Consider the following 27572-nt stretch of genomic DNA (forward strand, 5'->3'; position numbering starts at 1 on the left):
GCTCTTAAGGCTCGTGTCAATATAGTTATTCCTATTACTACTGTATCCTTATGACGCTATCAGTTTTACCATCTGTTGCATATTCGGTCTCAACAAACAATACTCATGAACATATTATGTTACACCAGTCTTTGTACTAGTAGCATGCTAGGCACGTCACATATTTTTTCTTTGCTAGTGTACAGTGTTTCCTTTCCCTCCTCTACCCTCCTTATTAATAAATTTGGACTACTGGCCTGGGTGCACACCTTCCACTTAGCTATTGCCTGCATCAGGCTGGGTGGGTCCCTTACCCCACCTTATTTTTAGCTACCTAAGTAGCTAGGTTGGGGGGGGGGGGGGGGCTTCCTTCTCTGGGTGAGTGTGCTATCACCCCAATTTATTCACTTGGTGTGTCTGCTAACTGCCTAAGGGTTTTCTGCCCTCATTCATTATCTCCGGGTGCGTCCACCAACAGCCTGAGTTTCTGCTTTGGGGTTTGTGTCTGCTAACTGCCCCACTTTGTTTGTGGTTTGGGGGTCGTGTATGCTAACTGGCCCACTTTGCTCACAGGGTGTGTTCGCCAACCACCTAACTACCTGTCCAGGATGTGTTGCTACCACCCACTCTCGCTGCTATCCCAGGGAGCATCCAGAGTCCTTAGTCCCATTTACTACCACATTTGTCTAGTTTTTATTCATACAATATTGTTAGAGACTGAATTGTTAACGTTGAAAATAACATGTCGCATTTTCCTGGGAAAAATATCATGGTGTTAATTTTGCTTTCAGGATGATTCAGGCTCCTCAGCTTCTGATGTACCTTACCAATTTGTCAGTGAAAGCAACACACATACTGTTGTAAATGTTCAAGCAGCTTCCTCAGCCTCACGAAGGAATTTTGCAGTTCCTGCAAGGCCAGCTCCAGCTCCAGCAAGGCTACCAAGACCAGCTCCACCAGTTCCAGCTAACTTTAACTGGAGAAGTTTTCATGGTGAGGAGCAAAATCCAAATGAAAGGAAAGCTTTTCTTGGAGACATTTAACCATCAAGGCAAGCTAATACTGCTAATTCAACAAAAGAATACTTCAATCTGTTTATTGATGAAAATGCAATACACCGTTTCTGCACTGAGACAAACAGGTATACAAATCAAAATGTTATGCTTGGGGAAATGGCCTTATCTTTGAATATTGCTATGGGGATTATAAATTGCTCATATATCAACGACATTTGGTCTACAGACCCCATACTTTCTCATCCTTGGTTCCCTTCCAAAATCAGTAGGGATAGATTTCTGCAAATTCTCTACTACCTTCATGTTAATTACAATCGAAGCAACACTGGAAATGACAAACTTTTCAAACTGAGACCACTGTTGGACCACATTGTGAGGCAGTGCAAGGAGCACTACAACCTTAGGTGTGAAGTCTCAATTGATGAGCAAATTATTGGTATAAAGAGCAGATGAGGCTTCTGCCAATACATGCCCATGAAACCAACCAAGTGGGGTATAAAGGTGTGGGTTATGGCAGATGCAGGGACAGGGTACTACTGTAGCCTACAAATCTACATTGGCAAGGAGGGAAATGATGTGGAGAAAGGCTTGGCAAGCAGAGTTGTGAATGATCTTATGGAAGATTATCAAGGACTTGGGCATCAGCTTTATGTTGACAACTTTTACACCTCTCCCCAGCTATTCAAGAACTCTTGGACGCTGGAACACCCGGCTTGGTAAGAGAAAGGGTGTTCCTGTAGCAATAAAGGGGGATGTTGACCTGAATGACTCCCTATTCCACAAAGTCAATATGACAAAGGGCTAAATGACTGCAGTGCACTGGAAAGATAAAAGAGATGTGTATGCACTGTCCACAATCCATGGCAATGCTGTTGGAGATGACTTGCCCCATAAGCCTGAGCCCATCAGTGGGTACAACAAATACATGGGTGGTGTTGATCGCAATGACCAACTGTTGGCTTACTTCACCACTGGACAAAAAGCAATGAGGTGGAAGAGAGTATTTTGTGATGTTTTGCAACTGCTTAAAAATTGAGGCATGTGAAGTTGCATTTTAATGTTCTTCTCAATAATCTTTAACTTTAAACAGCACAACTCTCATTTAATAAATGTCAGGTGTAAGTTTTTCTTTTCAATGTAAAATTGCAGGGAACATTATTACAATCTAGTTTGGTAGGACAAGAGTAAGATAGCCTAATAGGACCCTAACGTGGAGCATTTCAACACCAATTGTGGTCTACCTTGTGCCAGAAGTTCAGTTAATTAGTAGAGAGCCACATGCAATATGCATCAGCATGCTCGCCCCCCTCCCCTTCCACTGAGATCCTTGAACGGGCTAATAATTTTGCACCCAAGATTGTTTTAGAATTCAAAATGTCCCATGCCCCAGAGGTTGCACAAGGAGCCATGTTAAGTTTTTAATTTGCCTACCTTCAAGTCTGATTTAATTAACTTGCCACCATGGAGTCTTTTGATACTAAAATTTAAAACCTTTTGAAAAACTCTGACAAATATGAATGTTTTGAAATTCCCTTTATTGGAATACTTATTGCAACAAATTATATATCAAAATGCCCCTGGAAACACAAATAACAAGAAAAATCACTGAAAAATCCTTCATTGTCCATGCAAACCAGAACTGATTAAGATATCCAACAGCGAGGAGCCAGCAATTCACCATGTTGCTGTTACGGTAACAAAAACCACAACACCTAACATCCACAGCATAGCCAAACACATTAGCACCATAACATCCCAATCTCAGACCACACTTCTAGTCAACCACAGTTCAAGAACAAACACCATCACATCACATGTATATTCACCAACACAGACCACACCATTACTCAACCGCAGTTCACGTATACACACGACTACATCACATGCATATTCACCAACTCAGACCACACCATTGCTCAACTGCAGTTCATGCACACACACCATTACATCACATACATATTCAACAACTCATAACACACCATTACTCAACCACAGTTCATGCACACACACCACATCACATTCATATTCACCAACTCAGAACACATAAGCATTCAACCACAGCACTGGTAAACACACCAATACATCACACAAACATACACTACTACCTGACCACAATTCACATACAACTTTGCAAAACACATTTATCACTCCTCCCCAAGCAAGTGACTTAGATACATACCCAAAACCATTGTCTTGTCACATCTCCTCCGAAAGGCTTTACAGAATTGCTCAACTGAGCGGAGACGATTTTCATTCATTTAGGGAAACCCAAGTCCTGTCCAGGGAAATACCGGTCTGTCTGCCAGTCAAGCACAACAGACTCAAGAGGTAATAACAACATCTTTGTGCAGTCTTTGCAAAGGAAGGCTTCCCAAGGACACATAACTGGTCATTGGAGGATTCAAGGATGGAGAACGTGTGGATACCATGAAAAATTCCCAGAGATATGGCAAACTACAACTCATCATGAAGACGCAGATATCGGGATGTTGTTTCATGTTACATACACTGTAAATCCATAAACAAGCATCATCATCATCATCTAATTACCACACTCAGATGTGCTTGCAGAATGATAGCAGTTTCACCCCATGGCGAGTTCGCCTCCACTATAAAATTCCTATTTCGAGTTCACCCCCAACTTTTAGCGTTTATGTAGTTGTTATCAAGTTATTAAACGTTTTCGAAGAAGCATTTCAGTCTATGTATGTTTGACAAGCTTAGATGATGATTGTTTGCTTGTTGCAGCTGGCACACACATAGCAACAAAGTCCAACGGTTACCGGTCATCTCGCCACCATTGAACTCACCAAGCAAAGTCACCTCGCCACCAAGCGAAGTTTCCTCACCACCAGTTATCTAATAGGGCAGTGGATAAAAGAACGAGGAATAATCTCTATATACAACTTGATCTGGTTGGGGGCGAACTCGATCAAGTTGAGTCGATGTGAGGGCAAACTCGGTGGGGGCAAACTCGCCATGGGGCAAAACTGGCAGCTACCGCCATTCACGAGGGCACTTTCATAATTACTTGGGTTTCCCAAAGGGAGCGCAAGGTTAAACATTGCTGTCTGAGCCCTAAAATGCACATGCGTCTTCTTGTCTCTGTGCATGCACATGATTAGGGAGCATGCACATGGTTATAAAATGGTGGATTTATATCAAGCATTGTCCTTGAAAGGAAGCATTACTTTCGGACTTGCAATGTTCACCATCTTTTGCTTTTGTCAAATTCGTATCTCTGTTAGACGTATTTCTGCAATATCAGATTGTGGAGAGTAAAAAGCGAGTTTTCATGCACGTCACCTTCTTGTGAAGAATGTATGACATGACATCAAAGCATTCGCACAAATCAAAAACAATACACGTGGTTTACTGACATTTTCACAAGCAAGCAGTTGATCATTTCTTTGACGTGTGTTCCCATTTGAGTCGTAAAGTTTTAAGCAGGGAAAATGTCTAACAAGAGTTTAAAACGACCAGCTACCAGTAGCATTATAGGTTATGTCCATCACCTTTCTCCCGAGAAGAGGAACAAGAAGAACACTATGGATTACGCAACTTTTACACTGCAAACCTCAGCAAAGGAAACGAAAGAAGCTCTCATTTACTCAAAACACAAATGGCAGCTGTTTTCCCAAAGCCAAACAAATTGGACACCGATTAAGCTTACAGATTTCATGTTTACTGCAAATGGAGAGAAAATTCAGTTGAAGACATCACATATGTCTCGGTACCACAACCTTCCGAATACACGTCTCAGTATTTGGAAATCAGAACAGCAGAAGAAGACCTGTAGTCTGTCCTGGAAATCCTCAAGAGCAAGAACTAGTGGGACAAAGTAGCCATTCGTGGGAAGGTTGCAAATATCACAGAACTGACCAAAGTTGGCAAAAACCAGCTCAATTTTGCAACTGCCACAATCGTCAACCAGACTGGAACAATACTGATTGATCTGTCGGAAACACACATCAATATGTAATCAAAGGACACTCGTACCAAATGAGTTGTTTGGTAGTGTACGTCTGGTCCTGACGAAAGAAGCTTTCAACAACATTGAAGACCCAAATTAAAGCAAACAACAAAGAAAAAGTCCAAACCAAGAAATCATCAAAGAAAACCGTCATGATCAGAGATTACTGCCATCACAAAGTGTGACGAGTTTCACAGATGTCCGAAATGCACGAAAAAGATTCCGCAAACTACATGCTCAAGAATTGCAAAGTGCCACAAATGCAGAACCATAAAGGCAGAAAAGTGTCAAGTGGGCCTTTTCCTCACAGTAAGAGTAGAAACCACAGAGAGGGAGCAGTCACTTCATTTGACTGATGAAACACTTGCATCAATTTTAAAACACGAGGTGTTGCAAAAAGCACAATTGCGTTTTCTTTTACACGGTTTGTTTTCAATGTAGAAAACGACAACTGTAAACATTTCAAAATCCGTCTTCTATACTTCTTATTTAGAGTTACAGTTATAATGCATGACATAAAAGAACTCTTTCTGGATGGTAATGTGACACAACATAAATGATATAACAGTGTCTAAATTGAAAGCTCATGAACTCCTATTCCACCTTCAGAAATTCCAACTTCATTACAATTTCTACAATCGGTTGTTACCCTCTTACAAGAAAGAGCTCTATCTAGTATCTGATATTTAGTTACTCAGACATCACCAAAGTATGGCAACGTATTCCATTTGTTAAAAACATATTCATCATCTTAGCATTTACAGTTGTCACATTTACAATTGTCATTACAACGTCTGTTGACTTCTTTCTGATATTAGATGATAAATTACATGTGAAATTGCTAGCCATCAGGTTGACTTGTAACCTCAAATTAGTTCTTTTAGATTTAAGAAGCAAAACATGGAGTATGCCAACATTAATTACCATTAGTTTCAGTTGTAACTTCATAAAGTAAGAACTCTTAATAATTTAAAAAAAACATCAAAATATTGGGATATCACTTTTTATCATATACTTTGAAAACACAATTATTTTTTGACATTCACAAAGAAAAACAACAATTCAATTTAACATAGCGCAGAATTTATCAGTATTTGTTTAATAAACATTGTTCTTTATTCAAAAACCTTGACAAAAACGAATTCCCACAAAACACCAATTTCCATCAGAATTCCCATTTTTTCAAAACACAAAACCCTTTGCAAGAGGGAATGAAGCCAACACAAGATATCCCTAACCACTTTGCTATCCTTTTGGCCAGATAGATGGACACGAATGCAATCAAATAGATTGAAAATTCGGATTTTACTGTCAGAACCTTTCTTACTTTCTAATATTTATTACTTAATTGGTCAATGTAAAATGCAGACTACAGACCAGGTGTAAACAATGGACAGAGGGTTCAATTTAGACCAGGGATATACAATGCTTACTTGCTTGTACTATGCTACAGCTGTAAAACAATCAACAAAAGACAACTGAGATTTCATCATGTCAAAATTCTGGCATTCACAGCTGGATATGCCAGGAAACAAGCACAAGTTCATGCAGATATGTGTCTTGTTTATAGTCAAAAGCTGGTTTATGCTTACCTTGCATATATTGAGTCACCAATAGGTATTTGAGCAAACTGAATAAATGGAACAAAACAAGGAAATCTAAATAAACTCAATATAACTATATCACTATATCCAAGAATCAAATAGCAAATCCAGTCTCAACAAAGGATGGGTGGATGAAAGAAATGTTAAAGTGGTGCTATAATGAAAATTGCATCTTTCCTACCTAAGCCATTTTAAAACATAAACAAGTAGTCTGTATGAGAAGAAAAATGCTGTTTACTATTTTCGAATATCTCTTTTTGTTCCAGAGATGTTCAAGTTTTTTAAAATATGCAAATTAGTCGAGTGATAATGTCACACACAACCAAATTTTGATCAGATATGATGAATGATATCTCAGCCAATTTGTAACAGAAATGTTTGATTCTTTGCAGTAAGATTCTACTGAATGTGCTCCACAATATGAGCTTAACAGTTTTGTTACCATGGCAACATACTGGGTTCCAGTTCTCTCCAATATTTAAAGCTTTTCTGGTAACCTTTGGCATTCCATTTTGATATTTGCTAATTGTGCCTCATATGCATGATCCAGCAAGAATATAAATATGTTAGCTCAAGTTTGAGGCTTCGCCTAATGTTTTTCAAGCTGAAAATCACTAACATATTGAAATCAAGTGGGTGGGGACTGGAAAAGAGTGAGTTGTAATGGGAACAGAATTTTTTTTATCGCCATAGGTGTGTTTCCTGCAGAACTATTAGCCTACCAAGTTTCAATGGTCTGTACTGAAAATTGGCCAAGATAGCTCTACTTATATACTTGATAATATTGGGTTGAGTGTGTGACGTCATTGATCATCTCATTTGCATATTTTACACATTTTTCAAAGTTAAATATCTCCGGAACTAATGCAGATAATTACAAATGGTAAATGGCGTTTTTATTCTTTCATGGAATTCTATGTGAAGCACCTAAAAAAGTTTGATCGTAATACCACTTTAAAGAAAATTTGTCTTAAATTGAAATGCATTTAGAAGCTGAAGTCCACACTTTCAAAGATGTCTAGTGTTCAAGTATTATTCACATTTAAGTGTAATTTGAACATAATTTTACCCAAGGCATGGGCAGTTTTCACGTTTTTTCTAAATCACCACTTCAGGAAACTGACTGGTGATCATGTAATGCCCCAAGGAAGAAATTTTGAACACTCATGATCTCGCACACACCTTTTTACACTTCCCATCATTCCATAAAGTCATATTGTTTATGATCAATATTTTCCTTCCGACAACATTTTTTCAATCAATAAGTCATTGATCAAGAAATTTTGTAAGCAGTTTTTAAATGATTCCTTGCAGGAATAAGCAAGAGCAAGAGGAGACCTCATACCACCCCTTCCCCTGTGTTTGGGTTCTCTAATCAGCTCATCAAAAACATGTCAGTTATTGAAAGAACCAAGAAAGCCCTAACAAAAGGTCCTGGCTTATGAGTTGGAGATTTGGTCCTTGAATTCCTTTAGCATAAGTCAGTTCAAGCAGTTTGTTGAGTCTCACCTGAACTTAAAGGACCGTAATGTAGAATCTAGCACTCTCTTTTATTTTGGGTTCATTAGTGTTCCTTTGGGAATTTGTTTTATGTTACTTTCCTGTGCGTTTAGTATAATGTGCATCTTGTTTAATATTCTAGGTTTTTAGTTTTCACGCATGCTGCAGTTTTTAGTTTCACTGTAGACCTCAACGAGAATACATCTAGTGTAATAAACCTATATAGAGTTGGCCTTTTGCGGCCAACAGCGCCAGTACAATGTGAGTTTGGAGTTATTTTGTTCATTGCGTTTCGCTTTAAGGCGCTTTTCAGCAGTATATTTCTACATTTTGTAAGTTTGTATTTTTTATGTTTCTTTAAGTTCAAACCTCTTCTCATTTGGATGTTTGGAATCAGTTGCTGTATGTGGCCAGGAAGGAATCGCCTTTTCGCAGTAACATAGTTTGAAATTGTAGAGTTTGTATGAGAACACAATGGATTCTGGCGGTGATGAAGTCAAAGATTCTGGTGATCAGGATGGTGCTCGCCCTAGGATGCTGAGTAAACAACTGGATCAAGAAGGCATTCTCTGCAAGAAACTTTGTCGAATCAAGAATGAAAGATTGTGCTATCTTTCCACAGTTAGTGTTAGGAGAAACGAAATCGATGTGCTGTTGTTGAGTGAGGAAAATGTTCAGCTTGTAAAGAAAAAGTTGCCCAGCTTTCTGGCTGCTGTTGAATCGTTTAAACAATCTCATCTCGCCTATTTGTTGAATCTTCAGGATGAAATTAGCATAAAAAGATGTCAAGAGCAGTTAAATTCAGAGTCTTCACGTGCAAACGTCTTTTATCAAAGAGAGTGGGTTAAAAAGATCAGAGGAGCTTCTCAGGTTGAACTCTCAGATCAATCCTGAAGATTCAACAAGTTAGATTGGTTCTTGGGCCACATCTAAGTCTTCGTTAAGGAAATCACGCCTTTCGAGTCATAGTGGTTCAAACGGGAGTGGTACGTCATCCTTAGCATTTGCAAGAGCAAAGGAGGCAGCGCGTATTGCAGAGCTGGAGGCTGAGGCGGCTGTACGAGAGAAACGGCGATCATTAGAGGAGCAAAAGTTACCTTTGCAACAAGAACAGGAACGTTTGACACTGGAAACTGAACTTGCCAAGTCTAAGGCTAAAGAACAAGTTTCATCTTTAATTACAGAAGTTGCCTGTGTTCGTTTGTGTTGAATCCAAAGAGCTTGGAATCCAGGGAGGGTGATGGGAAAGTTGAAGCACTGATTATCGACTTGAAAGAAAGCTAGTTGGAGCAAAGGGTCAATTAACAGCTGTTGGTTGTTCTATCTTAAATCCCAAAGCAGCAAAATGGCATCAGCGTTCGTTAGCAACTAACAGGAAAAAACGTGCTGCCAAGTCTGAACACTCTGGTGCGTCCTCACTGCCGAGTGAGAGGGCTTTTCACGAAATGCTAGGGCTGCATCACCACCAAAACCCACTACAACAATAGCAGAGCAACATTGTGGAAATGCTTGCAACGCAGTAGGTGTTCCATTTTCCCCAAAAACGTGATGGAATACAGCAAATACCTGACCAAGCTTGAGCAGCCTGACACCATACGAAAGCTTGTTATGAAGTTTCGATTTAATTTACGAAAAACATGGTGCCATTTAGTCGATCATGTCATGGAAACTAAGAGAAGGTCTGTTATGTGCAGTGACGTTGCTGAATTTGTGGACAATGAAGCAAGAGTAACCGCCAATCCTGTATTCAGAAAGATCACTGAAGACACAAAGCCCAAGAACGAATGAAAGGACAAGCAGAACAGATCTGGTAGAGGTAAAACAAGTCTTGCTGCACGAGTAGGCAATGTTCAGAGGTCGCCTCCTGATGTGCCACTCTCTGGTTAACTCCTCCCACTGAGGAGTTCTTATGTTCCTTCTGCAATTAGATGCCTCCTGTATCCAGATCGGATTCAATTCTTGAAATCAAAACACCTCTGCTTTGGTTGTTTGTCTTCCAATCACATGGCAAAAGAACGCCTGGAAAGGAAAACATGTACCATTGCTAACTGTACCAGGAAACATCCCAAAATTCTTCACACGAACACTGTGGGAAGAATTCAACCATCTGACATTCCTTCTGCAAGTACCTCGCCACAAGAGCCCACATGCATTCATAACAGAATGGTTAATCTTGACCGTTCGAGAATAGGCATGGCTGTTGTTCTGGTCAAAGTTTGGTTGAAAGCTACAGGTCCCCCTGTGATTACCTATGCATTTTTGGACAGTGGTAGTTCCTCCACATTCTGCACAGAATCCTTGATGAGACAGCTAGGGGTCAGTGGTACACGAACTCAGATTTCCCTAACAACTTTGGAAAAGAAAGACAGCCTTATTGAAAGTTTCGTTGTGAAAGATCTTTTCATCTCTGATCTGGATAAAAATGTCTTTATCGACTTGCCAGCACTTTATATGAGACTGAAAATACCCATTTCAAAGGAGGACATATCCACACAGGGTGACATTGACCAGTGGCCACACTTCTGTGGAGTATACCTACCTGAGGTTGATGCCAAAATAGGTCTTCTCATAGCCTGGGATGTTCCCACTATCTTTGATTGTTTGGAAGTGAAGCAGTCAAAACGGTGGTCCTTATGCTTCCCGATCAAGTAGGGACAGACGGTTAATGGTCCTTTAGGGCGTTATCACAAGGGCCCACATGCAATAAGTTTCTTTATAAAGGCTGATCCTGAATTTCATCAGATGGTGAAGGATTTTTACAACAGTGGCTTCAATGAATCCAGTGCTGATGACAAACCTGAAATGTCACAAGAAGAGCTTCGTTTCCTCTGCAAGTTGGAACGTACTGTAGTATTGAGAGATGGTCACTATAAAATGGAGTTACCTTTGAAAGATCGCAAAGAACCAGTCCTAAACAGCAAACTGCCGGCAGAAAAACGCACTTTCTGGTGAAAGGAAAGTACAACATTACAAGGACTTGTACAGCGACTACAAGTGTTTCATGGCAGACATTATTGACAAGGGTTACACCCGCAAGGCTCCAGCGAATCTCCAGGAGTTCAGCATGGACACCCTTCCAGCTAAAACCTTGGTACAAGCAGATTAATTTAAGCAGATAACTTTTGGATGGGGCATCAATCCTGGATATTACAAGTATGACAGCAAGTTTCCATTACATCATCTTTCAAATAGAACTATCTTGGATATTAAATTTCCTAAAATGTGACAGTGATGAAACAAAAAGTACTGCTCTCTATGTTAGTGATATGGTCCTAATATTTTGAAGAATCTGTACATACCTGAATTTATTGACTTGTGATAAGAATAATAGAACACATGATATTTGATTTACCCTTATGTTCATTTGCACCGCAACTGAGCCAGATGTGTATTATTATTTTTTTTAACAGGGATGCATGTAGACAACAGGTCAACTTGCACCTTTGCCAAAAGTATAAAACATTGGAAGAAGCAGAAGAGGACCTCTGCATTAACTATTTCAGCAGAGGACTTCAAGGGTGCCCATCTGAAGGGTCCACAAATCCTGGAGATGTTACTCATACTCCAGAGTCCTTGCAGGGAAACAGAACCCTCTTGTCACCTGTATTGGCACTCAGGAATGTTTTGGAGATTCAATTGCCAAAGTTATCAAATTATTGCCATCAATGCGCTCATGCATGAGATGAGACTTAATGCAGAATTTGTTTTGCCAGTACATGTATCTGGAGTTTAGCCACAATTTTGAGCCATTTATTCCTATAGAGTTTTTGGAACTTTGTTGCAGAGGCATTAATGTACTCTACCAAAATGGTAAAGAAAATATCACACAGAAATAAATATAGTCTGAACATGAGGTGTTTTAAATTTATTTGGCCTTCTTAGCAGCCTTGAAAACCTTTTTGCTCCACTGTCCTGTTCTAGAAATATTTAATGTGAAGTAAAAGCCAACTTGCAAATAGTTAGCTCTGAAGCAAATATGTGTAACATTAACTTTGATATTGCCATTGTCAATGAGGGGCTGTAGCTCACTTGTTAACTCCTTGGTAATGTAACCCACTTTGTTCCAGCCACTGCAAAGTTTATGAGGACAGTTATTGCACTCTGGTCGTAATCGTTGAAGTTTTGCTATTACCTCTTGCTTTTGTTCCAAACTCACATATGCTTTTTTCAGGTAGGTTTGTCTACCTTTATACGCTACTCTGAGCACTTTAAAAGGAACAGTATACGCTGAATAATCATTGCCGTCCTTGTCACTTGAATTGTCATCCACAACATCAATTATTAAACCATTACTGAGTTCTGGTGGTTCAGACTGTCTAAATTCCAAGAGAACCAAATAAGGGACACTTTCCGTTACCAAATCACACCATTTGGTGCAAATTATTACATCGCCTGCTTTTACTCAGTCAGTATCTTCTGCCTTGATCAGGGCCGGTTTCATTGTCCTTGTGTTATTGACATGCAACTTCTCAAATTCGATTGTCAATACAGGAAGTGAAGGAACAGTCCAGTTAATGTTTAGATTGTCTATAGTTTCAACTGACAAGCACAGGTCTCTAGGCTGCCACAAAATTGCCTGAAAAAAAAGGATGGGAACAGCTTTAGAGTTTTAGTTTTAGTGTGGCATGGTCATACCATGTTCAGTTTGTAGTTACAAGTTGTTATGGAAAGTACAAAAATTTCATTCAGCCTATTAAATGTGTCAAAAGGAAATGCTTTGACAGAATGTCATGCCTCATGATCATTATGTGTTTCTTGTCCTGTCCCCAAGATTTTAAGGGAAAACAAAAAATCTAATTCAACAACTCTTAAAATATAACTTGTACTTAATTGCTAGATTGTCACTTAAGCACACAGACAGGACACAAAGACAATGCCTTGCAAATAGTTTCCTTTTTCTGCACATGTATACATAGGTTTGCTAAACCTTAAAGAAATGTGTAAAAAGGCATAGCTTTTTCTTTTAAATTAGAAAACAATAGCTGAAACATATTTTACCTAAGCAGGAAGTGGAAAATTATTTGCAATGGATGTCTTCATCTTGGGGTCAACATCACCCACAGCCAGGTTAACAGCATATTCTTTTGCCAGCAGGCTAATCATGTTTGATATTAAGGAAACTAATAGTACTAGTATATAAAGTCATGCTGACTTGAACAATTACTAGTAAAAAAAAGACAAGAGTTTAATGTAATGTTATATGTTGAGTTTCTTTGGAGGGGGAGGGCAGGAGACTTGTAGACATAAATAAACATGAAATTCTCTCACACGACAATATGTTGGGTCCATTTTGAGTTTCCAAATTCCCTAATATGCAGAAGCTGACTTAATATGGTAATAAGCAGGGTTTGTTTTCGGTTATGAGAAAAAACAAGCAGCAAGAGGGAAGACCAGTTAGAGGGTATTAACCAGCAAGAGGGTATTAACCATGTTAATAATAGGGTGCACTAATAAGGCTTCACCTGCTTTCATGCGAAAACTGGAGTTTTTGGAAGTATTCTTCTCACAGACATATACTAGGTATAATAACTATGTGGATATATCCCACAGGATGTTTGGGATTGTGAATCAGGAGTTTCTTCCCATGGTGATAATGGGATTGTTGTTGCATGAGCAGGATTTATCATTGTCTGGTGCAGAAAGATGGCCTTGGCTGTTTGAAATCCACTGGTGTATTCACCTGGGGCATATTTATTGCTCTGCAGAACAGCCAAGAAATTATTTCCTTCTGTCACAAGCTTTTTTCCTAAGTGAATCCTGATTCCATGTACATTTGAAAGGTAGTCACAACCTGCAGCAATACACATGTTAAGAAAACTTTCCTGTCTCATTGACAAGTGGGCCAATGCCTTTTCAAGCTTGATTACTTGACATGCACCACTGAGCTGCAGCTTGAATAAAACCTGTGAACAAATGAGAAAAGAAGGGCAGGCAAATGACAAGTTGAATAAAATATAATTTTGAAATTATTAAATTCTAAGCTTTATTGGTGCACATAAACAACTTCTGAGGTTTTTTTAAAATGCTGCTTAGAGCTACTTCATGTGGAAATGACTAAATGTATGCATTTCAGTCTTTAATATAGAATGATTAAAAAAATATATGTATAATTCAGTTGGACCTAGTGTAATAAACAAAAAAGGGGGTGATGCCTTTTGACCCTTGGGGTGTACTGATGTCATGTATAGAGGGCATGATACTCTAGCAGTTGGAAAAACAACGTGACTTATTCTACATACTGTTTTGGCATCTGTATGCTAGAAGATCAGAATCTTTGGAAATCACAATATCGGTATAACCATTCTTTGTGAGGTATGCTATTTGGGCATCTGCCTCATATGGAGCAACCACGTAATCGATAGACCTCTGTCGGCAAGTCTAAGAAGAATAGTAAGATATACCATATTTTAAAGCACTGCAGTTGAAGGTCTAGACAATTATTTTAACGAGATTTTAAACGGTGATGTAAATAATAAAATCCGAACTCTTCGTACTGTAAAACTCACTTCAACGAACCTGCAGACATGATCATGGTTTATTTCTGCCGCCCCAGCCAGTGGCTTTCTTGCTCCGGTTAAATCCCCAATGCGCCGTCACTGTTCAGCTCTTTTGATCTGTTTCTCTTGTTTCCTGATGAAAGATTTGTTTGCAGTCAATGGCTGTGAAATAAACTAGTCGAAGAAAAATAAAACTGACACGAGAGATGATGAAGATTTCTCACCTTGTCCAATGTTTGTGTTCCCTTTCCTTGCCTGGCAGTCAAAGTCCATCAGTGAAAGTCCATCAAACACTACTAATGGTCGAATTGATTTGTACTTAGGTAAATCCAGTAAGAACTACAGATCTCTTTCACTCTGGGAGAAAATGTATTATATAGAACTTATAATCTTAACCATAAGCTCAAGCTTAACAAATAACTACAGAACACCCTCTGAGAAGCCGGAGATTTACACGGCTAAAATCCTGTAAAATCACACCTTTGATCATTGCTAAATCGCGATAAACTTAATGAAATTGCCTTGTGAAGCCAACAAGATGCATCTCTACAGCCACTGTGAGATCTTTGAAATGATCTAAACTACTCTCATCTGTAACACTTTTCAGAAAAGGAAGCAGCGTTTTGATTCAAATGTTTACTCTCACTGTAATGACTCCTGGGAGATGTGTACTCGACCGTGTCTGGATTGAAATGAGCTACAGTCACATTTTTACTCATGAACCTTTGAGGGTCATGACGCACACCGCCTGAATAGCACTGCAGTATTATGTTACATGATGAACAAAACGAGGCAATACCACATGTAATGGCACCCGCATGCCTCGTTTTTACTTCATAGAATTTTATGCATTTCCCTTTTTACCGCATTTACATCACAATGATTTTCCGCTAGCTACCACGTGACTTTAGCTTAATATCACGAGCACATGTAAAAAAACGATAAGGCTCACAGAAATTCGACGGGAACCACCAGTTATTGTTGTACAACTCAGAACCTACTAGAGTGGTCGCCCTAACACGTCCTACCATACAGAATCGCTGTAACAGTTGGCACAATAAACCTGAGCCTTGTGGAAGCTGCAAGTCTTTAGTCTTTTAGTTTCACGGATCTCTCCGCTATCAGAGTTGACGCCGCTACATCACACCTTTGTAGCTAATCGTGTCACACTTATTCGTAATGGCTCTGAACCCCATCTATGGAACCATGTAACTAGCGACATGAATCCCACTGATGACGCCTCTCGAGGATTGACAGCAGACGTCTTCCTTAGTCAAGGGTGTTGGTTAATGGGGCTGGAGAACCTTTGGAGGCCCGAACACATGGCCAATGCAGACAGAAGCAATTAACGATGTCCCCGAGGGAGATCCTGAGGTGAAGATGGAGGTTAAAGTGTACATGTTGTCACTAGGCAAGCAAAGCTGTCCACTGCTGCAATATTTCAAGAAATGCCCTTCCTGGATCTATCTAAAGAGAGTTGTTGCCTGGCTCCTGTGCTACGGAGAAAGACTTCTGAAGGCAGGCAAGGAGAACGAGTTAAGCCGCAATGTTCCAAAATACATCACCCTTGAAGTGATCAAGAGAGCAGAGAGAGAAATTCTGAAGCACGTACAGAGAAGAGCCTTCCCTGAGGAGCTCAACCATCCCAAAACACCAGTTAAGAAGAGTAGTTGCCTGTACAAGCCGATCCAATCGTCTGATGGGCTTTCACATGTTGGTGGTCGGCTGCGCAAAGCATCATTACTCATGGAATCAAAGCACCTGATTATTCTTCCAAAAGAAGATCACGTTACCTGAGTGATCATTGGCAATTACCACAGGGCATGTGGCCATTCCAGTAGAGAGCATGTCCTAGCCTAAGTTAGGCAGAAATTCTGGATCAACCAAGGAAGTTCAACTGCAAGAAGTGTTCTAGAAAAGTGTGTCAGTTACCGTTGTTGCCAGGCACTACTTTGCCAACAGAAGATGGCTGATTTACCAGAAAGTTGTGTGCTCGCTGAGAAGCCAACTTTTACATCAGTAGGCATGGATTACTTTGGCCCATTCCAAGTCCGTTGTGGGTGGAGCCTCTTAAAGAGATATGCTGTGATCTTCACGTCTGGCAATCCGTGCTATGCACCTCGAAATTGCACACAGCCTAAGCACACACTCATTCTTATTGGCTTTGCGATGTTTCATTGCAAGAGGAGGCCAAGTGAAGGAAATCTACACAGATAACAGGTCAAACTTAACCAGTGGTGAGGAGTTGTGTGACGCTATTTCAGATTGGAATCAGGAAAGGATACATGATTCCCTGTTACAAAATAACATCAACTGGTTCTTCAGCCCTTCAAATGGTTCTCACTTTCGAGGCATTTGGGAGAGATGCTTCTGAACCATTAGGAAGATTCTACAAGCCCTGCTGTGAGAGCAAATTACTGATGACAAAAGTCTGGCCACATTAATGTGCGCAGTTGAGAGTATCATGAATTGCTGACCCATTACTACCGTGTCCAGTGATCCAAACAAGAATGAGCCCTTGATGCCCAACCAACTGTTGTTGCTCAAATTGGAAGTCACCTCACCACCTTAGAGCAGGTTTAGATCAGATAAAACGAGACATTAATTGAGGAGGAAATCTTAAGCTGCAATTAACAGGATACAAGATATTTACGCCAAAAATTAATAGGATAAGGGATACACAGCCCTTCCCCTCCTTCCCCCTAAGGACCTCACCAACGGTCTACTATTTAGGATAAAATAAAAGTATGCCAACTGCTATAAGCTTTTATTCTGGACTTTTAGTACTTATATCACAGTGGAATATGAGAGTTTGGTGCACGATTTTAGGGGTTTGAGGTTAGGTAATGCACCCCCTTGTTAGTTATTTCTAAGCCCACACTCGATACCCTCGTACCCAGAATAGATAGACAAAGACGGGGCTGGAGAAATTAACAGAGAATTAAAAGTCTTCCGAATTCTGTACCGTTTAAAACGAATTTCTTACACAACACCCTTTGTGCCTTTGAAAAGAGATCAATCAACTATTCTAAGCTCATTGACAGCCATTAGTTTTTCTGCAGAGTTTTAATTTACTACAAATAAAATGGGGATAGAATTCCAATAAAAAGCCTCTAACTTGTTTTTTTGTTCAGCATTATACTTGTCTTTTGCTGCCCGAAATGCCATCAAAAGTTGCAAAAGGCAGCAGACTGAAAAGCAGTGTGCAAGAGGTAATGGTAAGCAGCGTTTTATTCAAACTCCTTATATTTTCTTAGGCGTTCCACTTTTGCATCAGACAGGGTAATGCTGAGATAATTACTGAAGAAGCATCTACAGTACACTTCATGTTGATTTGTTCCTGAAAGAGAAAACCTCTTTGACAAGGCCAAAATACGCTATAGCGACAATCATGGTATTCACCTGGCCCTAGCAAGTTCTACACTTCCAGCCCCTGCTAATGAAATAAAACCTGAAGGCTGGGCCCTAAAGTGACGAAAAAGGCCACTCATTTCAATGAAAAACAAAAGAAACTACCTTGAAGAAGAGTTTTTCTTAGGTCAGGAGATGGCCATAAAGTTGAAGCAGTTACTGTATCACTAAAAATGAGGACAGAATTAGGCGGTTCACCTTAGAGGAGTTCCTGAATTCTTGCCATGTTCAATCCTTCTTCACAAAAATAGCTGCAAAGCTCAGAAACAGACAGGGGGAGGTCCTCGAAGAAGACATAACAGCCTGCTGAGAATCAAGCTGCAGATATTCTTGGCAAGTGTAAATTAACTCATCCAATTGCTTGACTCATTCAACTTGTGTGCCTTTAAATGCATCTATAATGGTTTTCAGTAAAAAGCAAGTGTCAACAGGTTTCTCTTGACATGCAAGTATTTTGATCTAGATGTTTGCAACATACAAAGATCGCATAAAGCCCCCTACACAGAGTTGAAGACTAGTCTTGTGCAAACATGCAGCTGTGCTCCATCACAGAACTGAACGTTAGTGACTGAGGTGTGTCTCAGGCTCATAAAAAACAGTTTCTATTTAATATAAATGTGTTTCCACCAGATTAGGAAAACGTGGAAAACATAGAAAAAGTAGATCTTAGCTAGGGTTATTAGAATCCACAAAGAAACCTGGGGGTAGCCATTAATTTTTCCAAGATAAAATTAGCCTTGAATCTTGAACAAAACTGCTGACTTTAGCATTTTTCAGAAAATCAAAGGCTCCCTGAGCCAGCTCCTGGATGAATAGTTGATTTTTGCCTCTGTGGCAAAACGAGTCTTTCTGCAAAACTAGTCATATGAAAATGCATGTCACCTGTACGTTCATTCTCTTGGAAATCAAGTAATTTTCATTTGAAATGTTTTGCACAAGCATTTGTTCTAAAAAAGAGGCAAACAGCAACTTCGAAGTAGAAGTAAAGTCTGCATATGAGCCAAGTGGCCCATCAGGCCAGAGCTTATCCCAGTTTCTGCAGCATGAAGCGACTAGGAGTATTTCTATACCCCCTGGGTGGGATGCTAGTCCATCGCAGGGTTACCCTGCAATATTAAATTCGCTGGTACCTATTTATACACTTGAGTGGAAAGAGGCACTGTGAGAGTTGAGTGTCTAGCTCAAGAACACAATAAAATGTTCCCAGCCAGGGCTCGAGGCCAGACTGCTCGAAATAGAAAAGAAATACAAAAATCAAATAATAGGTTGTTTACACAAGCAGCTTATAAATTTTAAAATGAATAATTAGTTTTGATTGGAATTGGAACATTGTTATCGTATTAACTTGTACATAATGTAGTGTCAAAGAATAACAACAGTCTGTTTCAAAATGAAATAATTAAATGAGAGTTCACCATATTTACCAGTCAGCCCAAAATTGACAATATAATTATGTATATGAGACAGCAGTGTATTTTGGGTCAAGGTAAATTGGTTATGGTCCTTGTTCAGTCAATATTATGAAAAAGCTGTGTAACACTGATTACTATTATGCAAAAAATTACAATACATGATTTTGAAATTTATTTTAGACAATCAACTTGAGAATGCCAGGACTGGCAAGAGTATTTTGCCCAATTTCACTTAAGTGAGACATGGATATTGGCAAAATCTTGTTTACTCTAAGCTAAGTCAAACATAAACAACTTGATTGTAGCTTGCAGGTAAACAGGAAATCTATAGAAAAAAGTATTTCCTTAAATATTATAAGAATGATTTCAGACAGTTTTGTTTCAATCATGAACCTGAAGTGAAGGGAATGTTTTCATTTACAATTTATAAGGTTTTTTTTTCTATAGAACTATGTCTTTGGGAAGGAGGAAGGGAAATAACAAAGTTTTATACAAGGAGGCTCTGGCCCAAGGTCAAAGACCTATCCATTTAACAGTGTTCTTAACAGGAAAGGCTTTCCTTTCACATACATGAAGCTTCTAACCTGAAACCCCTTTCACAAACCTTATGTGGCCCGCTAGATCTTATTTCTGGGATAAATAATCAAATGTTTGAAATGCCTGCCCTTTTAAGTCTTATGATACCTCTAGCCTGAAAATAGTGCACCTTTAGTCAACTGTAGGAAAAAGTCCCCAACTCGGTGCAATGCAAGGATACTACATATTGTAGTCCATGCAAGTAAAATAATAATTTTCTTTCATGGAGACAAAAATCATGGTATTTTATTCCTACATATCTTGGTAATTGTTTGTGCAAGTCTCACTAGCAATGCAGTAATATTCAAAAGGATTGCAGATATGTCTCTACTGATAGATTTTTACAATGATTACAGAACATACCTATGTTGACAAGTATCAAGTATTCTCTTCTCCATAATTCAAGTTTTGATGTCACTTTGTTTAAATCTCTCATTTCTAGGAGCAAAAAAAAATCTCTATCACCAGCCACCACGCGTCCGGCTTTTTGACAAAATTGGACAGCATATCTTTCTCGCCAAAAAAAAAAAGATCTACACAATCTCTTAGACTCAAATTGTTCATCTATCACCAAAATATTGTAGTCTATATTTACTCAATCGTACATGTAGGCTGCCTTGCATATCATCCGTGATGAAATTTTCACTTTGGTCGAACTGCATGGAATAGAAAAGAAATGTAATGTGAACGACAACAAAACTAAAAGATAAGGCAATTCGAATTTTTTTCCCCTAAGTATTTAAAAACAAGCTTACAAATTTCGAGCTAATTGCAATACTAACACAGGCAGAATTTCAATGGGTGTGAACAAAATCAAACAGTAAAGAAACAATGAAACCAAAACCTAACAAGAATTTAAGCTTACCTTCGACTACACAACAAGAGAAAGCGAGTGGAAAGCATCAAATTCTCTTGCCAAGGAAAAAAGCTGATCACAATCTCACCTTCTGGCCTTTCTTCCCAGGTGTCTTGTATCAATTCTTTGACCTCGCTGACCATGTTGTTGTGAACGATACATGACCACAGTCATAAATACCTCTAACAGCTTCATCTAGGTGTGAGCAAAAGCCGATAGGCAAAAAACAACATATTTACGAAAGAAAATCACATGAAACCGAAATGGTCGCCTCCAATCTTTGAGGTGTTTGATAAACTCATACCCAGGCTCTTAATTTATCACGCAAAAATGTATGCCTTTCTAGTCCCCCCTCATCAAAGAACCTCCCTGAAGATGACTGAGCACTCTTGGACAAAAGCAATACTTAGCAGGGGAAGTAGGAGAAAATTGTTTGATCCAGGTTTAATGAATAAATTAATTAGAATGGAAGGAGTGAGTGATCGAGCACCACCCGACTGCCTCCTAAGCTCATGGATGTTACATAACATCCATGAGCAAAAATGGGGAAGTTTGAGGCATTCCACAATGAAAAAATGAAGGTACTTGGGGGAATGCTAGAGGTTCCGAGGGGTCTCAACAGTGAACAACTGTATATGTTTGGCTGTAGCTTGGATACTTGCTCAAATGTCATATTAATTGTACTCAGAATATTTATTGTCATATTTGTTCCCAGCATGTTTTTTACAGGAATGGCATTTTTCTCAGAAACGTAATCTATTTGAAATGATATAAATTTGATTTTATAGTAATACAAATTATATTTGCTTCAGAAGTTATGTATTTTGTTCCTCAATGCATACTGTAACTATATTTCAATCAGGCAATATTTATAGCAGTAAATAATTCTATTGTTTTATCAACATTTTGGCTTGTCTCTGCATCATGAAATACTTGAATAACATTTTTCAAACTGCTGCCATAAGTTCCAAAGGTGTCAAAAAGCCTGAAAAATGTTAGAATAAATAAAACGTTTTTAATGCAGGTGATTATTGTCCATGTTTATGTGCATTTCATGGACTAATACCCCCCAAAATACCCCTGGCCAAATTCCACCCCCCCCCCAAAAAAAAAAAACACAGAGCCTAACATAAAACCCCCAACGGATACCATGTTTTCCATGTTTTCCATGTTTTCATATCTGGTTACACTGTTGTACAAGAAATTTTGTATGACAAACTCCCCCCCCCCCCCTCTGTTCTCCAAAAATAAGCCCTCCATATTTCTCAGAAAAGTACTTGGCAAAATTTTCCATTCCCAAAATACCAACATCACAAGATTCAACCCCCAAAATTTCTTTTGGAATATTTTGGGGATTGCAAAGGCATACTGAAAAACAAATGTCTGACAATAATAATTATAATAATATTCATCAAATAAACCCAGGACTATAGGTTTGAATTTTTGTTGTTGTTGTTGTAATGTTGTAAAATATGCAAACCTTCAGAGTTCTGGCTACAGTAAGCAATTCAAGGCTGAAATGCCCAGCTAAAATAACAAGCCTGACCCCAGAGACAAGGATTAATCAGTATACATGTACGTCATGTAACAAGCAATTTACTTAGGGATGGACCATTTAAATTTTGATCGGGGGGTTTGTCAATTACAAAAAACAATTCTTGCACAAGAAAAGAAGAGAAAAAAATATCATGCACAACAAGCCTAAGAAAGAAAAAAATCAAGCTAAAAGAGAAAAAATGCACATATGCAAGAGAGAAAAACCTTCAAGCTAAGAAACTTGCCCACCCCCCTCCCCACTCAAAAATTAAATGGTCTGTCTCTTATAAGGTGTTTTTCAAGTATTCATTTTCTTTCAAATAAGAATGATATTGTTACAACTGGCCAAACCAGTTTGGTTGATAAGATGTTTATTAATTCCAACTGAAAACATCTGGATCATCTTTCCAATCAGATTGTGCAATTTAGTTCATTTAGACTGGATGCAGCTCAGAAAAAATGATAATACATCATAGCTCTTGCACAGAAATGGAAGAGAACACTTTCATTTGAAAAGATGTAGTGTCATTTGCTCTCACACTTTGAGCTGAATCATCTGACAAGATGGAATTAAAAGTTCTGTTAAAATAACCCAAGTGTGTAGCCTGTTAAGGCAGACATATATCTGCCTGTTGTTTCAGTTTTTTGGAGGCACAAAACAACAGACAGAAATCAAATCTGTGTTTGCAAGCTATCACCTATGTTGCAATGAATTTTCATCTGGACCACACATACAAGTTACAACAGTCAAGAGCTTTTTACTGTTAGATACTCCATGATTTCTGTATGCTTCTGAACTGCTGGGGTGTTAGGAGTAAGAATACTTGGACCCATTCACCTCATCATCTTGGTCATCCATGAAGTCCAAAAAGCTATCCTCATTGCACAACCTGATGTTATGAAGAACACAGGCAACAACGACTATTTTAGGAATATCATTGACTTTGTCTATATCAACGTACTTTAATCTTCAAAGACAACCCTCTAGCAGGGCAAATGTTCGCTCAATCACCATTCTGGTTGAGGAATGAAGATAATTGTAGGTTTTTTGCTGTTCTGTCAAATGCCCATTGTCCTTGTATGGGGTCATGATCCATGTTTTCAGTGGGTAAGCTGCATCACCCAACAAGTGTGAATTCTTGGGAAAGAAGTCATCATGCCTATTTGAGGCAGAATCAAAAGTGTCTCAATTTCATAACACTCCAGAGTCATGAACACTTCCAGACCAGCCACAGTAACAGTTGGTGAAGAACATTTCATGATCACAGCAAGCTTGTAATATGATGGAATGGAAATCTTTCCTGCTGATGTAGTTCTCTGAGTACTCTCGAGGAGCTTTAATTGGAATGTGTGACCCATCAATTGCCCCAATCACAGCAGGAACTCTGTTGTGTTCTTCAAACCCTTCCATTACCTCTACAGCTCTACTGCTACTTGGCCACTTTATGACATGTTCTGCTAAATTATTCTTTATGGCATCACATACACATTGGCAAGATACATGCACTGAACTTTTCGTAACACTGAATCTGTCTGAAATTGATCTGATGCATTCTTGTGTCCCTAAGAACCACAAGAAAATAAGCAACTGCTTGTCTATCAAAATTGCTGGCCTTCCTCTATGAGAGTGTCCCTGTGGAATTTCCAGACAATTAGCTAACTCGTGCACCAGTTTTCAAATGTTTCTGGAGTAAGCCTAAATCGCACACGAAAAGTAGACAGAGAATAACTTGGAACAACTTCCTCGGCATAACCTTGAATACGAACAGCCCTCTCACGGCTCTTTAACTTATCTTCTAAGAGGAAGAATAACCATTTTAAGTCCAAACTGAAGACATTTTTATTTAGAAAAGCGTTTGAATAGCTCTTGATGTTTTATATACATTTTTACTAGATCCCTTGTTTTTAAGAGTGCCTGCCTGTAAAAATCAGACAAATTCTTAATTTAGCGGCAAGGGTCGAAAATTCAATTTCGCTCATATTTTTATGGTAGATAGGCTAGGGCATGACAAAAACTACTGGATAGTTTTTTTGGCAAAATATCCTTTTATTTCAAAGAAATATGCAAATTACCAAATTCCGTTAAAATCGTCATTTGACGCACCATTTTATTAAACAAGTTTGAGAGCCTCGCATGCAAAACCACATTATTCTTCCGTCTTTAAAACACTCAAATATTTTTGTGCAATGTTTAAATGTGTACTGAGCTGATTTTAGGGAATGTTGCGTGTCTTCTTGGGTGCAAAATAATTAAATTTCGAAGACATGTATTTCATTCACTTAAAAGTACTTCGTGAATATAATTGATTTTCACCATGTGCGAAACCTTCAAATGGACCAAGCTTCTGGTGGTTGAATTGCAGAAGGATGGTCTACAGATTCCTGTAAAAACTTCTTTGGGCAAATGATTGTGAGCGACGTGAGAGCTTTTCAAAGTACGTCAAAAATGCAAATATTTGACTATCCGTCGTCAAATTTCAATTTACGGCTTAGACGTATATTTTAGCATGTGCCACATGACTTGACCTATGTTAAGTTGAAATAGACACAGAGCTGATAATTTCGAAATTTTCTAACCTCATTTGCTGTAAAAGGCAGGTCCAAAGCCGATTTGACGTGTTTCTCTCACCATTCGTCGCACATAAAGCAGAAGTTTGCTTTTGTTTACATAACGTCCGATGTACATCGCCAACTGTCAACTTATTTAACGGTCGAATACCATGAATCTGTGACCCTCGTTCGACGCATATGATCACCACTGCATCTAAGTCAAAAACGGCTAAGTCATTCGTAGATAGTTGCTTGCTTTGCACTACACCAAAATATTACGTATGATCATCATGGTTTGATGGCTTGAATCCCTGCTTGCAGCGGTTCCTTGTTCGTCACGCAAATCTGTCATCCCATTTTAGGGGGTAGGGGTAGGACAATTTCTATCCTAATACGTAAGGCTCCGTAAGGCTTGGAATCACTGGGAGCACACAATCGTGTTGAGTAGGAAGAGATTAAATTAAGAAGTGAAAAGAATGAGTAATTTACCATTGCCCCTGTTGTTATCTTTTACTTGACCACCGCCACCTACATGCCCCTGCGTAATACTGTAACGCTAAACTCATACCTAGGTCTTTTCGTGCTATGCAATTATTTTTGGTCTACATGTAATACAGTGGGCTACCCTCGGGGAAATGGGTGGCAACCGCTTAATGGGGCTAGCCGCTTATATAGAAGTTGGTGTACCTTGAATATTTAATTTTTCACTATCGGGCTATAAATTTCTTGGTGAACATGGAGTCAATTCAATACAATCATGATAGACGTGTGTTGAATTATCACTCGTCATGCACCTTCAATTTCAGACTCTTATCTGCCATCGCCCTTTCCAAAACAAAGTTCTTAAATTTTGGGTGGCCGCTTAATATGGGTAAAGACAATAATGAAACCCTTATCGGAATGACCAAATGATGGCCGCGGAGGTAACCGGTCAATAGGTGTTTTATTTACAATATTTTACCGACGATAATTTTGGACTGTATTGACAACAGTCCTCCATTTTCTGTTACATACCAATGCCTCGCCACTGAACAAACAAAACACGCCAAATAAAATGGCATGGCCAGCGCTATTTACTCACGTAATTACTAATTAAATTTAGTTTGTTTTTCTCACGAATTAGACACGTTGTGATTTCCTATTTTTATTTCGGCTAGTTCTTGCTTCATTAATCTATAATTTTTTTTGACGATTTTCTTAAAATTCTAGTGAGTACAGGCACTAGCTTTATCAGCTGTTGTCTGAAACATCAGAACGTACAACAAACGTGATTTGGACCGAGGCCACATACGCTATAGAATATGACTATATATACACATATTATTATACATATGAAAAAACAGATGAACAATGATTAAATTGCGTCACTTATCCTGAGAGTACTCTATACAAACTAGATCAAAATGTGCAGCATATGCCGTGACAGCATTGCGTGACGAACAATAACGGCTGTAAGATTGTGCTGCGCTGACACGCTTTTCAGCAATGGTCAGCAATCGATCAAACGCAATATTTTGGCGCAGCGCAAAGCAAGCAACTATCTATAAATGACTTAACCGTTTTAGACTTAGATGCAGTGATGTTCATATGTGTAGAAAGATGGTCACAGATTCATAGTATTCGACCAATAATAGGTTGACAGTAGGCGATGTACATCGGACGTTAACCTTGTGTAAACAAAAGCAAACATCTGCTTTATGTGTGACGAATGGTGAGAGATCGACTAGAAACACGTCAAATCGGCTTTGGACCTGCCTTTTACAGCAAATAAGGTTAGAAAATTTCGAAATTATCAGCTCTGTGTCTACTTCAGCTTAACATAGGTCAAGTCATGTGGCGCATGCTAAAATATACGTCTAACCCGTAAATTGAAATTTGACGACAAATGGTCAAATATTTGCATTTTTGACGGACTTTGAAAAGCTCTCGCGTCGCTCACAATCATTTGCCCAAAGAAATTTTTACAGGAATCTGTAGACCATCCTTCTGCGATTCAACCACCAGAAGCTTGATCTATTTGAAGGTTTCGCACATGGTGAAAATTAATTATATTCACGAAGTACTATAAAGTGAATGAAATACATGTCTTCGAAATTTAATTATTTTGCACCCAAGAAGACATGCAACATTCCCTAAAATCAACCCAGTACACATTTAAGCACTGCACAAAAATATTTGAGTGTTTTAAAGACGGAAGAATAATGTGGTTTTGCATGCGAGGCTCTCAAACTTGTTTAATAAAATGGTGCGTCAAATGACGATTTTAACGGAATTTGATAATTTGCATATTTCTTTAAAATAAAAGGATATTTTGCCAAAAAAACTATCCAGTAGTTTTTGTCATGCCCTAGCCTATCTACCATAAAAATATGAGCGAAATCGAATTTTCGACCCTTGCCGAGTTATTTTCCATTTTTATGGACAGGGACTCTTAATATTTTAATTTTTAGCTCATTACCTTAGCCTAATGTACATAATTATTGTAAATAATTAGTTTTTAATTAATCACACTATTCATAGCATATTGTTTAATTTATATTAGCCATATGGTTTGTTAGGCACATTTGATCATATTTACATGTTAATTTGCGCCTTAGAAATATTAAATATTATTATTATTATTATTAAGAATGGTAAATATTCCTCTACCATGTCGCTATCA

General features: G+C 38.7%; 1 long non-coding RNA gene and 2 pseudogenes across 1 annotated transcript; 2 read left to right on the forward strand and 1 right to left on the reverse strand.

Moving 5' to 3' along the window:
• Positions 1–1505: 1505 nt before the first annotated feature.
• On the forward strand, positions 1506–5831 carry LOC145487832 (uncharacterized; annotated as a pseudogene).
• A 2715-nt stretch (positions 5832–8546) lies between these two features.
• LOC145486670 (uncharacterized) lies at positions 8547–9282 on the forward strand (annotated as a pseudogene).
• A 3192-nt stretch (positions 9283–12474) lies between these two features.
• Positions 12475–14120, reverse strand: LOC145486671 (uncharacterized). The gene is made up of 2 exons (XR_014049323.1): positions 13753–14120; positions 12475–12648 (listed from the first exon to the last, which is right to left on the reverse strand). It is a non-coding gene; the product is annotated as an uncharacterized LOC145486671 (long non-coding RNA).
• Between the last annotated feature and the right edge of the window lie 13452 nt (positions 14121–27572).

This window comes from Orbicella franksi, chromosome 5 (genome assembly GCF_964199315.1).
Source record: "Orbicella franksi chromosome 5, jaOrbFran1.1, whole genome shotgun sequence".
Taxonomy (NCBI): domain Eukaryota; kingdom Metazoa; phylum Cnidaria; class Anthozoa; order Scleractinia; family Merulinidae; genus Orbicella; species Orbicella franksi.